The following is a 14,229-nucleotide window of genomic DNA, read 5'->3' on the forward strand; positions in this document are numbered from 1 at the left end:
AGAAAAAGTGCTCAAGGAGTAGGTAGACACTGCGCAACATAAGGAAGTTTTCTTGAAGGCATTTGTACAACCATGAATCGATGAGGCATTCATTATTATAGCCTCAATCAAATCCAAGCTCGCATAGATGCAGGGAATGTAGGAAGATGTGCACGGAAACAGTTCGACTACAATAGTATTTTAACAACGCATCCAAGGAGTAACACATGTAGCTACTCAGTGCACTACTAATCTTGTAGCAATCCAAGCGATGTTGGGTGGTCTTCACGTGAAGATCTCCACACCGCCACAGTGACTCGAGGGTGTGTCATGATGTTTGTGTTGGGGGCTTGTTGGGCGCGGGATCCCCTAAGAAAAGTTTTGCGGCCTAAAGCCTAGATTTTGGCTAAAAATTGTAAATTCAATATAAAGACTCTTCATTTTGTGGGTGTGGAGCACAAAGTTGTAAATAAGTCATAGGGTTTCCCCCCTCAATTTTCTAATCCAACGTTAGCTTTAGAAATCTACCCATGGTTCGCGGGACATGGGATTGTATAAATTGAGTGAGTGATCTAAAAATGGGGCCTAAAGGTTTCTCTTCAAGCTTACAAGAACCTCTCCCACATACAAAGCTTAAATTTTCTCAAGATATTATGATTAATAAATTTCAGAATTAAAAAGTGCTTGAAATAGTTGTATGCTTGTGTTTTTTCTTAACTGACCAAATGCCTTCAGTTTATTTAATTAAACTGATATGCAACAACAAGAAATAACGCATAACAGAAATATAATATGGAGTTCATGCAAAACTCTTGGGCTACATCTCCTTGAGCTTTAGTCAACTTGACTAGGATCTCTAGGATTATGGCTAAAATATTTTTACAAGCTCCACGCTCAACTCCATTGTATTACATAGAAACAATGGGCTTAGAATGCCATCTTATACCTAGCTCTGAAGCTCTTCGGCTTTCTATCTCTGGCTCTCGCTCTGGATCTTAGCTCTGGCTCTTGGCTCTATCTCGTGGCTTTGCCTCTTAGCTCTTGCTCGTGGCTCTAGCTCTCACTCTGGCTCTAACTCTCTCTCTCAGCCTCTACATGCATCTGTAACTCACTTGGCCTCCAAGAAACTCTCTCAGCAACTTTCAACTCTTTGGTTCACTCATTCGACCTCCAAGAAACTTCAAAAAATCCCTTAGCTGCTCTCCACTACCACTCTGCTACACTACCCCTCAATCGTGCTCTTTGGCTTCTTTGAGGCATTATTTTGGCTCTGTGGCTTCCTGCCCATTTCTCTATGCGTAATCATTCCTCAATCTCTTCATCTAGCCCTCTGGCTTCTGGCTCTATGGCTCTGCATGTTACAAACACATTACTATTTATAAAATTCCTGCTTGCCACGTGGCACAATGATAAGGGGCTGTTACAAAGGAATCGATCCCTTTCTTCATGCAAAAACCCGAAAATGTAACAACATTCCAATACACATAGATTTACAGAAAATAAACTATCAGGCACAAAATTCAGACTTCAAACATCATGAAATCGCACCTATAAGCCCTTTGAGGTCCGCCTTTTATGGCTATCACAAGCCGACCATTGATCTGCATGATCTCTGATCCAATGACTAACAGTCCATTTCGGGTGGTTTATGTGCACAAAGATTACTTGCCCGAAAAGGTGGTTTTCTCTCTCTCACACCATGCCACGTGTCAGCCAGTGTATGGGTTCGGGCGGAGCCCATTCATTACAACTTACCGCCTGTGCACTGCCCAAAATCCTGCTTACCACGAAACTCAAAATTTATAGGGATACATTTATAAACCTTTTGGGTCCACCATTCTATTGTAAATCACTATTGCATGGCGTAATGGCCAAAACTCCATTTACATGGGAAATACATTGAAAATCCAAATTTCTGGATTTCAAATATTATACAATCAGGTCCATAATCCCTATCGGGTCTACGTCCTAATCGCTAATCGCAATCAAAACGGCCATGGGGTCTTCCCTTTGACCATGCCGATCGTTGATCTATCGATCTGCCGATTTCCGATATCGCACGTCGCGTATCACATCGGTGGGGGTCTATACCTTCTATTCCTTCGATCATCGATCACCCTGATTTCCGATCGCCAATATCGCTCATCGCATGTCGCCTTGTTTGGGGTCCCGATATTAGGTGAGTGCCTACCTTTGATGTGAAAAAGTCGGAAGTTGCAATCAGGGAAGTCCTTCCACATTTGCGTTAAGTCCTTCGGTTAACCCTTCTGATGAGATTTTCCTTAAGGAGCCTTTTAGGCCATATTTGGAAGAAATGTCTACCTTTTCAAAGGGCAAAGGAAATCTTCTTTTTGTGATAACTTCTTCATCCAAAGTCCATCTTAGCCCATTCAAGTTGCAGTAGATTCAGAATGAGAATATGTATGCAATGGGGCTATTTCCAAGAGCATCCTTAGACTTTCATTTTCATCTGTGAGGAACACTTTAAAATCAGAAGTTTGTCTTAGATCCATTTTCGATCACACCTTCCCACTAAAAGAACTTTTGGTCTCCAAAATATTGACATACTGATATGAACAGTAAATGAGAGTAACAACACCCTCTTCTTTCAACCTCTGTACAATTACCTTGCATAGTGCCTCTGAACCAAAGCCTTTGACCACTCTCCTTCCTGGATGTGTTGGTCCTCTTGGGGAAGAAAAATTTTCCTCCTTGACTTCATGCACAACTCCTGCTGAGATGGTCACAGAAGGTGGTTTGAACTTCTCTACCTTGATCATTGATTGAAGGTGTCTCAAACAAATCTAAAGTTCATCTACTCCATAAAATTTTCATTTGTACCTATTTGACAAGCTGTCAACAACAACTGTTAACAACAATGGAAATACAGACAACAACTGGATGACATAGACTCCTACTTCAACAAAAGAAATAGATTTTCACATCTTGTGAACACCTCCATGTCTTACATCTACATATAAATGATGGACTAGATACCAATCCCACAAAACATGCCTTTACAACAAATGACCCTTCAAGTCAAGCGTGTAGAAAAAAGACCTCTAGGACTCCTTTCAAAAGATGAAACACTTCATCATTATCTCCATCTTGGAGACCAAATCAACTTTTCTCAAGTCAATATTGCATGCATGCAAAAGAAACCAACCCTTCAAGTTAATCACACACACATGTTCAAAAACAAGGACAACATCAACATCCCCGTGTTCATGCATATCATTCTCATGCATGCATTTCTTCCTTCAACTTTCGCTTAAGCACACTATACTTTTGAAGCTGAAATGAAATATAATGTTGCAGCAACAAAGGGAGTATCCTACTCAAATTTTCTGTTCACCTTCTTGGTGAAATCCTGCAACTTGCATTCCGTTAACAAAGAAATGCAAATAGATGCAAAAAGACATGCAATCTTAATTGGATAACAACTCTAACCATTTCTTACCAATCCCTTTCAAAGGTCTTTCCTTTGTTTTCATATGAGCATCAACATGTGAATCATCCTAAAACACATCAATCATGGAACCTTTCTTTTTGTTCCTGCCATTTTCTCTTTCCACCTTCTTCAAGTTTCATGGAAGCATTGTTGGATTCAGAGTCCAACATTTTGCAACAAGATGTCCTTGCTTATGGCAGTAAGTGCATTGTATGTGCGTCCTCTTGACAACATGACTTGCCTTGTCTAGTGGACCTTTGGCGTCTTGCTTATTTTCCTTCAAACGTTTCCTGTATGTGGCCATTCTCTTCCAACATCTAGAAACGTTATGGTTATCCAAACCACAAAAGGAACACACAATTCCTTTCCCATACTTATATGGAAATTTATCATGCTTAACAAAATCAAAAGGAATATGGCTAGAGCCACATGTATACCTTTCTCTTTCACCTTTATTGCCTTCATGAGGAGGTGAATCAAATGAAGAAGTGGCTCCCTTGGGAACACCATCAATCTCTTCAAGGTTGTTAGAGTTTCCACAACTCTCTGATTCAAGTGTGTGCTTCTGAACACCTACATCCTACAAATGATGTTTCAGGCTATTGCATTCCTCCTAAATACAATCTTCACACTCTTCAGGTAGAAGACCTGCAATGCAACTCCTTCTTGGAGCTGTTTCAATGACCTTCATGACAGCTTTGGAACTTCCTCCATAAGACTGTCCATATCCAATACCCAAATACTTAGGCCTTTCCTTAACTATTAGTGCCTCAAAAATACCTTGTGTATGTTTACCCAAGCCTTTTCCTTCATAGCCCACCTTGGACATTAGCTTGGAACCTATGCGTCTGGTATATTTTTCAAAAGAACCAATATAATTATTCTTAGAGGAATTTGAAGACAAATAGGAACTATTTACCTCTTCTTCAAGCCAATACTTGACCAAGGCTTCTTTGGCAACAAAGAGTTGTGACTCCAACTCATGCATCCTTTCCAGGTTCATATTTTCAATATGAAGTTGCCTCTCCATTTCCTGCAATTTTTCAGAAAGCATCTTCTTCTCTTCCTCCACAGAATTCCACTTCTCTCTAAGTATGTTGCTCTTCCTCCCATCCTCGTACATTTATCTCACCTTTTCTATCATGGTGAACCAGTCTTGCTTCATGTCTTCATCAAAGAGTCTTTTGAAGAAGGAAGAATTTGAGGACTCACTTGTAGAAGTTGTCATTATGCCAATGAACAAAAGAACTTCAAACAAGATTAATAAAGAGCTTATTTAGCAACCTTTTGCAACAAATCTCTTGTGCTTCAAGGATTGCCTTGAGGTCCTTTGGAAAAAGGAGAATGCCTTCAACCCTTCTTCCTTCTTTTCCTTCCTAGACTGTGCTATCAATAGCTTTCTCTTCACCTCTGCGAACTCAAACAATAGTCAGTCTCCAACAAGCATCTATCAATCCTTAACTGCCCAAACACCTTTCAGACAAGCAATCTTTGCTCTGTTAATCAAGCATTTTTATCTGATACCACTTGCTCTAGTATAATCAGCTTTCATATCACCTTCCTGAAGGTGTGATTAATCAATCTCAAGCTCTAATACCACCTGATCTAAAAATGGGGAATAAAGGCTTCTTGTCAAGATTACAAGAATCTCTCCCACTTTCAAAGCTTAAATGTTCCCAAGATATTATGACTAACCAATTGTGTAATTAAAAAGTGCTTGAAATAAGTGTATGCTTATGTTTCTTATTAACTAACCGAATGCCTTTAGTTTATTTACTTAAACTCATATGCAGCAACAAGCAATAACACATAAAAACAATATAATATGGAGTTCACCCAAAACTCTTGGGCTACATCTCTTTGAGCTCTAGTCAACTCAAATAGGCTCTGTTGGATTATGGCTGAAATATTTTTACAAACTCCATGTTCAACTTCGTTGTATTACATAGAAACAATGGGCCTAGAATTCCATCTTATCCCTGGCTCTGAAGCTCTCCGGCTTTTTGGCTCTGGCTCTGGCTCTGGCTCTGGCTCTGGCTCATGGCTCATGGTTCTATCTCTAGCTTTGGCTCTCCTTCTCAACCTCTGCATGCCTTTGTAACTCACTTGACCTCCAAGTGACTCTCTTAGAAACTTTTAGCTCTCTGGTTCACTCGCTCGACCTCCAAGCGACTCCAAAAACTCCCTCAGGTGCTTTGTGCTATCACTCTGTCTGTGCTACCACTCAATCGTGCTCTATGGCTTCTTTGAAGCATTCTTCTAGCTCTACAGCTTCCAGTCCATTTCTCTAGGTGTAATCATTCCTTTGTCTCTTCATCTGGCCCTCTGGCTTCTGGCTCTGTGCATTACAAATGCATCATTGTTTATAAAATGCCCACTTGCTGGGTGGCACAATGTTCAGGGGTTGTTACAAAGGAATCGGGCCCTTTCTTCATGCGAAAACCTGAAAATGGAACAAAATTCCAATATAGAGAGATTTATTGAAAATACACTATCGGTCATGAAATACGGACTTCAAACATCATGAAATCGTCCCTATAAACCCTTTACAGTCCACCTTTTATGGCTATCACAAGCCCACTATTGACCTATCTGATCTCCGATCCAATGATTGATAGTCCATTTTAGGTGGCTTATGCTCACAGAGATTACTCACCCGAAAAGGTGGTTTTCTCTCTCCTGCGCCATGCCACGTGTCAGCCAATGTATGGGTTTGGGCGAAGCCCGTTCAATACCAGTTACTACCTGAGGCTTGCCTGAAATATCACTTACCACTAAACTCAAAATTTATAGGGCTACATTTATAAACCTTTTAGGTCCGCCATTCTATCACAAATCATTATCGCATGGGGTAATGGCCAAAACCCCATTTACATTACAATGGAAATTTGAATTTCTAGATTTCAAATATTATGCAATCGGGTCCATAATCCCTATCGAGTCTAGGTCCTGATAATTAACTATAATCACAATGGCCCAAGGGTCTTCCCTTTGACCATGCCGACTACCGATCCGTCGATCTTCTGATCGCCGATATCGCACCTCACGTATCACATCGGGCGGGGTCTATGCCTTCTGCTCCTTTGATCGCTGATCACCCAGATCGTCGATCATCGATATCGCTCATCGCATGTCGCCTTTTCTGGGGTCCCGATATCAGGCGAAGTCCTACCTCCGATGTGATAAGTCAGAAGTCACAATCAGGGAAGTCCTTCCATCTTTGCCTTAATTCCTCTACTTAACCCTTCCAATGTGATTTTCTTTAAGGAGCCTTTTAGGCCATCTTTAGAAGAAATGCCTCCTTTTTCAAAGGACAAAGGAAATATTCTTTCTACGATAACTTCTTCATCAAAAGTCCACTATAGCCCATTCAAGTTGCAATAGATTCAGAATGAGAAGATATATGCAATGGGACTATTTCCAAGAGAATCCTTGGACTTTCATTTTCCTTTGTGAGGAACATTTTAGACTCAGAAGGCTATCTTAGATCCATTTTGGATCAGCAAGGCTCTAAGTTGTAAAAGAAGTCATGGATGGAATGATGATGGAATAGAAGCATAGGAGAAGATCTAAGTGTAAAGTCTCATCTTTGGGTCATAGAGTAGGAGAAGGCTCTGTAGTTGAGTGTGCAGAGGCTTATTAGTCCGCAGCTAAGTGCCTGGAACCCCGTAGCTAAGTGCGCTAAGTGCGAAGGGTGAGTCGAGTCTATAACCATGAAGCACTAATAAAGTGTATTTATTTCCTATTTTATGCATTGAATATATTGGGTACAAATTTCATTTCTGTTGTTTATATGGTGTGCAAACTTATATGATTGTGTGGATTAAGTGAATGTGAGATAAAGTATTTGTTTACACGAAGTTAACTAAAAACTGGAAGAAGATAAGTAAGATATGTGTTGCAACTTGGGGAAATAACATAGGTCGCTGCCATAACAATGCGAAAGCACCTCAATCCCTAGTTACGACTGTGCAAAGGTGATTATAATAGATCGCAAAGGTATCGAATGTTAGGATAGTGCACGAAGTGAACTACATGAAGATATTCACAATTGGAGTAAATCCAACCCCTCAAACATCTCGAGGGTGTGAAAACTTGGTTCCAACTTCGGGTCAGAATTCAGCCTGCGTACCACGCGTTGTTGCCAAAAGGGCTAGTAGTGTAGGGATTTGTTTGGCTAATTATTGTTGAATCTAGGTCAGGCCACCATCAAGCCAACAAGCATTGAGAGAGAAGACAGAGGAGTCCAATATTGAGGTGGAAGAGGTTTCTTCCCCTATAGATCAATATAACCCTGCGACTAGCCACATGTATACATCCATTGATCATTAAAATAACAATTATTTTATGCCATAACAATACTCTAATCATGAAATTGACTTCAAGCTATAGAAGGAAAATGCGAAGAAGAACAACTAATATTTGTATATTTCCAAGAAATCATAAACATGATATTTTTTTACTAAGATTGTGAATCCTTCCAACCATTCTCCCAAAATATAGGTCATGTAGAAGCTTGCAATCACAATTTTTATAGCATAAACTCTATTGAAATAAAAGGATCTATGAAATTCTTCGAATTATGAACAAAATGCAAGTACAAAAGAGGAACCAAAGCATCTAGGTTGGGTCCAAACCCAAGAATCTAAGCCCTTTGAAGATAACTCGGGTGCATCTTAATAACCCACTTACCATTATCAAAAAGTAAAAGCGGCATGCATTATATAAAATTTTAAAATGAAAATGTCAAATTATGAGCTCAATAGCTACACCTAGTTGAATCAAAACTTCGAATAATATTGATATTTTCATCTTGTTTATTTATAAAAAAGGGTAGCTGATAACATCTCTGTCAAAAATAGGAGTGACTCCCTCCTTGATCTTAGAAATGGTTGATCTAGTCACACTTTAGCTTCACTTGTACTGGGAGTTAATCGATTTCCAATGAATTAGAAACTAGTGAGAGAGGATGATTTGATCCAAAGTGAAGTTAGGGAGTTTAAGGAGGTGGAAAACCCCCCTATATTCTCTATTGGTTGTCTCCATCAAGTCCCTAAATAGTAATTTCCTAAAAAATGTTTATTTTTCCAGCAATTAAATCACATTAGCCACATACTATGACAAACACCTTTTACTCTTCTTACTAAGCATAATATAACAAAAATTGTGAATTAATGTGAGAAAATGATAGGTTTAAGGTTGGAGGATGGCATGATGATATTCAAAATGTAACTATTGATGGGAATCATCACCACCCATGTTGAAGTTGTTTTTCATCCTATAAGAAACTTAGTCATCCATGTGAACCTCTTTCATGGCCTTCGTGGCCTCTATGACATGCCAAGGCTCCGGAGATGGCTTGCCCTCTTATGGGTAAAAACCTAAATTTGTTTCTATCTTAGTCCACTCCCTCTACTCTTTTTTTTTCATGCATTCCTTCCTGTAACCGTTGTTAACACCCAGGTTGTTCCCTTTGACTCCCAAGGGAATATGGCCGGGGTAACCACTAACCAATCTTTGGATTACAGCTTCTAGCCAAATTGTAATTAGAGAGGGCTCTCTCTTTAAAGGTTTCTCTCTGTGATTGTGAAGATTCTAGGCTAGTTATGAATTCAGGGTTTGGTTTTATGTTTTGGTTGAAGGATGTCTTCTGTAGCTAAGGTGGAAATCTTGAGATAATTCTAGTCCATTGGGCAATGGAGTCTGTGGCTACAGGTTGTCTGAGATATTAAGTTGAGTTGCTGAAACTGCAGGGCCATTCAAATACATCATGAAACAAATTTTAAAGTGTGATGATGAACTGTGATTAACCAGTGAAAAGCAATTAAGAATTTTCCACTAAGCTGACGGTGTAGGAAAGAGATATGTTGCAAAGGAGAAAACTTGAATTCCTGAGACAACAATCACTGTGAAAGATGTAGTTTGGAGGTGAAGCAGTTAAGAATTACACCTTATGACTATAACTGAAGAAAAACATATATAACAACATAGATTGAGTTCAGGGTATTCAGTGAATAAATCCTGGAACTATTCTTTTTCTTTGCTATTAACTATGAAACATAGAAACATGAATGAGCTATGAAAAAATAACAAAAACACATTATGAAGAGTTTTTTAGGAAGACTTATTGTGCCATGAAGTAAGTAGGAATCCTGTAACATTCAGAAAAACACCACAATGACTCAAACAACGTAGAGCTTTGGAAATTCCATCAGCCTTTGTATTAATAGTCTGAAGATTTACAGCATAAGAAAACTCCGAAAGAGAGATCAACAACAACCCCTGCAAACTTATGCGAGGGGGGAATATATACAAAGGGTGATACAAAATATCTGAAGCGTTGAGTCATCTGAGAAATAAATACGTTCACCAACTTGTACAGAAGAGCAGATAAGAAGTTATTACAGCTTTGAATACAACATAAATGCCCTTCAATTCTGTCAGAAGACTTTTTGACCTTTGGAGGCCACTGAGTCGGTTGAATGTTCTGTTATAAATGATGAATGACGTGTCTTTGTAGCTCTGTCATCCTGTAGCTTTTCGGCCCTGTCACCTGTGACTGTTAGTGCTACTTTAGTGGCTGAATAGTTTTGCTGAGTTGGCTCAGTCCTTTCTTCTCCATGCATGCTGATTTTATCAAAATTTTCCTGTGTATGAAAACTTGTATATTTAAGTGAAATAACTTGAATACAGGCTCTGGTTTACAATATTGTCTGTATCATTTTGGTCCAGAATTCCTGTGTGCACAATTGATGTCTCAGGATTGCCTCTAGAGTCTCATCTGCCTCTGTGTATTTATAGAAATTTGGAGGCACTTCAAACAAATGTTGGATCTCATTCATGATGAAAAATAGGTTCTCAACCCTGTTGTAGAGACTCTACCCTGATGCTGGCCCTGATTCTTCTGAAGTGCTGGGTCTTTTTGTAATTTGATTTGTAGCAAATGTGTTGACCCTTTTGGCATAATGTTCATGAGAAAGTAGTCTTCCTGCGATGTTCAGTAAGCTAGGAAGACCTCTGTTTTGCAATGCCACAAATTTGTCCGTGAACTTATTAACCTCTGTCTGCATATCATGGCTTCTTCTTTCCAGTGTTTGTACCAGGTTTCTTAGTGTGAGGACTCTTTTTATCAGCTGGATGGTTTCAGTTCTACTGGAGATCCCCATTGCTGCCAGCTGAGCACTTGTTCTGTTATTAAGCACATTAATCATTCTATTGGCAACCTCAGGCATATTGCCTACAGATGCCCTTGATCTTTGGATTTCTCTATGTGCTTTCCCTGTGAGCTCTATCTGCTCATGAATGGTCTCAATGTAATGCCATTGATCAGTGATTGATTGGCCAATGTTGGCCCATAAAACTGTCCTAAGCTCAGCTGTCACTTTGTCAAGTGTGAGCTCCTTCTCCAGCTCCTTTATCTTATCCTTAAGGGCCTTTATTTCCCTTCCTTTTTCTACTAAAGTCTGCTTGGATTTATCATACCTTTCATTGAGCTTGGCTAGACTCTCCCTGGCCTCATTTAGCTCAGCCATTTAGGCTTCCAGGGCTTGGATTTCATTCTTGAGCTTCTGCATATCTAGGCTTGGAGCCTGCTCTGTTGTTGGTGCAGTTGCTGATGTAGTTGGTGCTGTCTGTTTGGTAGGAGGAGCCGTAGTCTGAGGAGGTTCCTCCAGGTTAATTATTTCTGGGGGAGGCTGAGATGTTTGTCCTCCTTCTTTTTGTTGTAATGTTGCCTGTAGTGCAGCCTATGCAGCCTCTGATTCTCCCAATTTCTCCTGTGTCTGGATCAGTTGCTTGTATAATGACACCAGCATAGCTGATGCATCTTGGTCATGTCTCAGCTGGGCAACTTCTCCAGTTTGTGGGTGAATGGTTGCTGGGACCTTTACAGTTTTCCTTGGTGTTGCCATATCTACATCTCTTAACTTCAATAATGCTTGTACATCCTTGATGTCCTTGGGATCATGCCCAAGTTCTATTATTATCTCCTCTAAGGCTTTGATTCTGTTGTCTTTTGCTTGAGAGGATGCTCTCTCCAACTCAAGTTGGGCAGCTGTATTATTTAGGCTATTTTCTAGCCTGTAGTTCTCCAATGTCTTGTCTTCCAATGAGGCATAAACCATCTCACCCGTTTGCTTATGTAATTCGATTTTGTCCATTGGGTGGATGTCCTTGGCAAGGACCTCAAGGTTGGTCCTTATGTAATCTGCAGCTGACTGCGGCTGCAACACTGCTGGCATAAAGTGGCTCATGATCATCTTGTCCTCCTGGACATCATATGTAGACATTAGTCTTTGCTGGTTAGTGGGAGCCATTTTCAACAAATGATTATATAGCTGTACTCTTATGGGCTCATTCCTCTTCTTTATGTCAATGAACTGCTGCTTGATGCCCACCTCAACTCCTTTTTGCTGGCTTGAGGAGCTGACTTCTCCTCCCACTGTCCTCTCTTGTTCCTGTTGGAAGGAACTTGCAGATGCCTCCATGCTAGGTGGGCCCATGCCCAACGATTGCCCTATTGGAATTTCTTCCTCAGAAAGGGGATTCATTCTGTGTCTTTTCTCCCCATGAGTTGTTGATGTTGTGAGGGGAGTCTCTCTGTCCCTCTTTCTGCTTATGTCTTCTTTTTGTGGGGTTTGGAGGACTGAGGCCTCCACTGTTGTCTCCTGCCTAGGAGGCAGGGTGTCCTGAGCTTGCTGCCCGGTGGTTTCTGGGGCCTGTGATGTTTGCTCTTGCTGCACTGGCTGTTCTTTTTCTTGCTGCCCCCCTTGTTGCTGTTGTACCTGTGGTTGTTGCTGCACTTCCTGCTACTGTACCTATTCATGAGGTGGCTGCTCTGGCTCCATCTCTTTCTCTTTGCCTTTGCTAGAGGTTTGATCAGTAGCTTTGGCTGCTTGCTGATGTGCTGTGGAGGATGAGGCAGCTGCTCCCACTTGAGTGCCTGGAAGAGCAAATACCTGTGCACAAAGCTCTAAGTCAGCCATATTTTGAAGATTTTTAACTGCTCTTTGATTTAATTCTTCTTGTGTGACAGCTTCCTCTAAGGTGCCTCTCCTCCACTTTATTTGATTTACATATTTTTCAATGTGAGGCAACCTCACGTGGTCATAATTGGCCAGCCTATACTTGACCCTTCTTAAAGTTATGAAGTGATTGGGGTCATAAGGTTTCCAAAGGAAACTGGTCTGTAGGCCAAGGGATTCTAGCATTCTGTCTTCTTCTTTCCAACATTCCTCCCTTTTGTTGTAAATGAAGTGGCCTAATTGGTTTCTTACTTTAAGCTGTGCCTTCTTGCCTTTGCCTGAAAAATGTAGTATATCAGCATTCCCAAACTGCCTGAAGTATTCAAGGGTAAAAAAACTCATGGGCACATATCTGGGCAATCTGTATGGGGGCAACTCACACCCATATATTCTGATGACTGTGTGGTGTTGGTAATAGTACCAATCCCAAATGTTGTATGCCTTGGATAGCTGAAGAATCCTCTGCATCTCATCAGTTAGTCTAGGAGGAGGTGAGCTCATTAGCAGAGACATGGCTGGGTGGATGAAGAGGTCTATAAACTCACAGTAAGTATATGGAGAACAAGATCTGCACTGGAAGGCAGAGGACCAATAAACCACTGACCTTGGATTTCCTTGTGCATCCACTCTCTTCATAGCAAAGTGAAACTTCTCATGTTGATAATACAAAATTAAGTGGTAGATGTAAGAGGTGTATCTGAACACCCTTTCTCTCGCCAAGTTCATTAATTGCTCATGTATTTTGTCAGATATGTAGGTGGCATAGTCATAGCAGATTGGAGACTTTCCAGGGGAAAACATGAGCATCATCACTAGCACAGTTTCATCAACAAATTCAATTGAATTGTAGCCCGGAATGGGATTGATCATGTCTACAAGGTCCCTGCCCAATTGGTTGAGGTAAACATGAGAAATGGGAGGGTACTTCACGGTGTCAGAGTCAATGTACAATTGATTTAGTGTGGTGACCTGAGCATCTGTCAATTTAGCTCCTTGCTTTATCAGATCAGCCAGTGATAAAGGGACTAATTTCTTCTCAGTTTTGAAGTGCAACATCTCTCTGATGGTTTCAGGGGTGACATAGAAAACAACTGAGCCTGACGGGTCAATCACAGCCCTCTAAGTGGCATCGTAGCATTCATCACATAGGTGGATTAGGTCAGGGAACTGGTTGACCTGAGGGAGCTTGAAGAGAGGGAGGAAAGAATCCCAAATACCCAATACATCTGTCCCATCCTCATGTTTAATCTTCAATTCGTTTAACAAGTGAATGTGGTACTTGCTGTGCATTAGCATTTCTTCTGATATCTGATAATCCAGGTCTGCTAATGGTTGCCATTCCAATTCTCTCTGAGGGGCATTTAATGGAGAAATTTTCAAGGCTACAGGAGCTACTGGTGCATCCATGGTTACTTTAGGCTTCTGTTTGTATGCACTGGTGTTACTCTGGAAAGCAACACAAAGGAGTATTTCTTGGAGAGAGAGGTGATTTATTGAGGAACAAAGGATAAAATGGCAATGGCAGCAATTGAAATACTGCACAGAGCACTGATAGGGAAAATGATTGTCTTTAGAAACTCTCTATACAGTGAATTGGTGCAGCTTGGGTTCTCAATTCAGGAATGCGGGAACCAACTGTATGGTTTGTGCAAACTCGGGTAGGCAAGGCTCTGCAGGCGAATTTCGACTTAACAGTTGAAAATGGAGGCTTGCCACAGGGGATTTGCCGGTAAATTATAAGCTTGCCCCCTCTTTTAATTTTGTTTTAGACAATTA

The sequence above is a fragment of the Pinus tabuliformis genome, chromosome 8 (genome assembly GCF_031772625.1).
Source record: "Pinus tabuliformis cultivar Carrire ecotype Pingquan chromosome 8, CPIR1, whole genome shotgun sequence".
Classification (NCBI taxonomy): Eukaryota; Viridiplantae; Streptophyta; class Pinopsida; order Pinales; family Pinaceae; genus Pinus; species Pinus tabuliformis.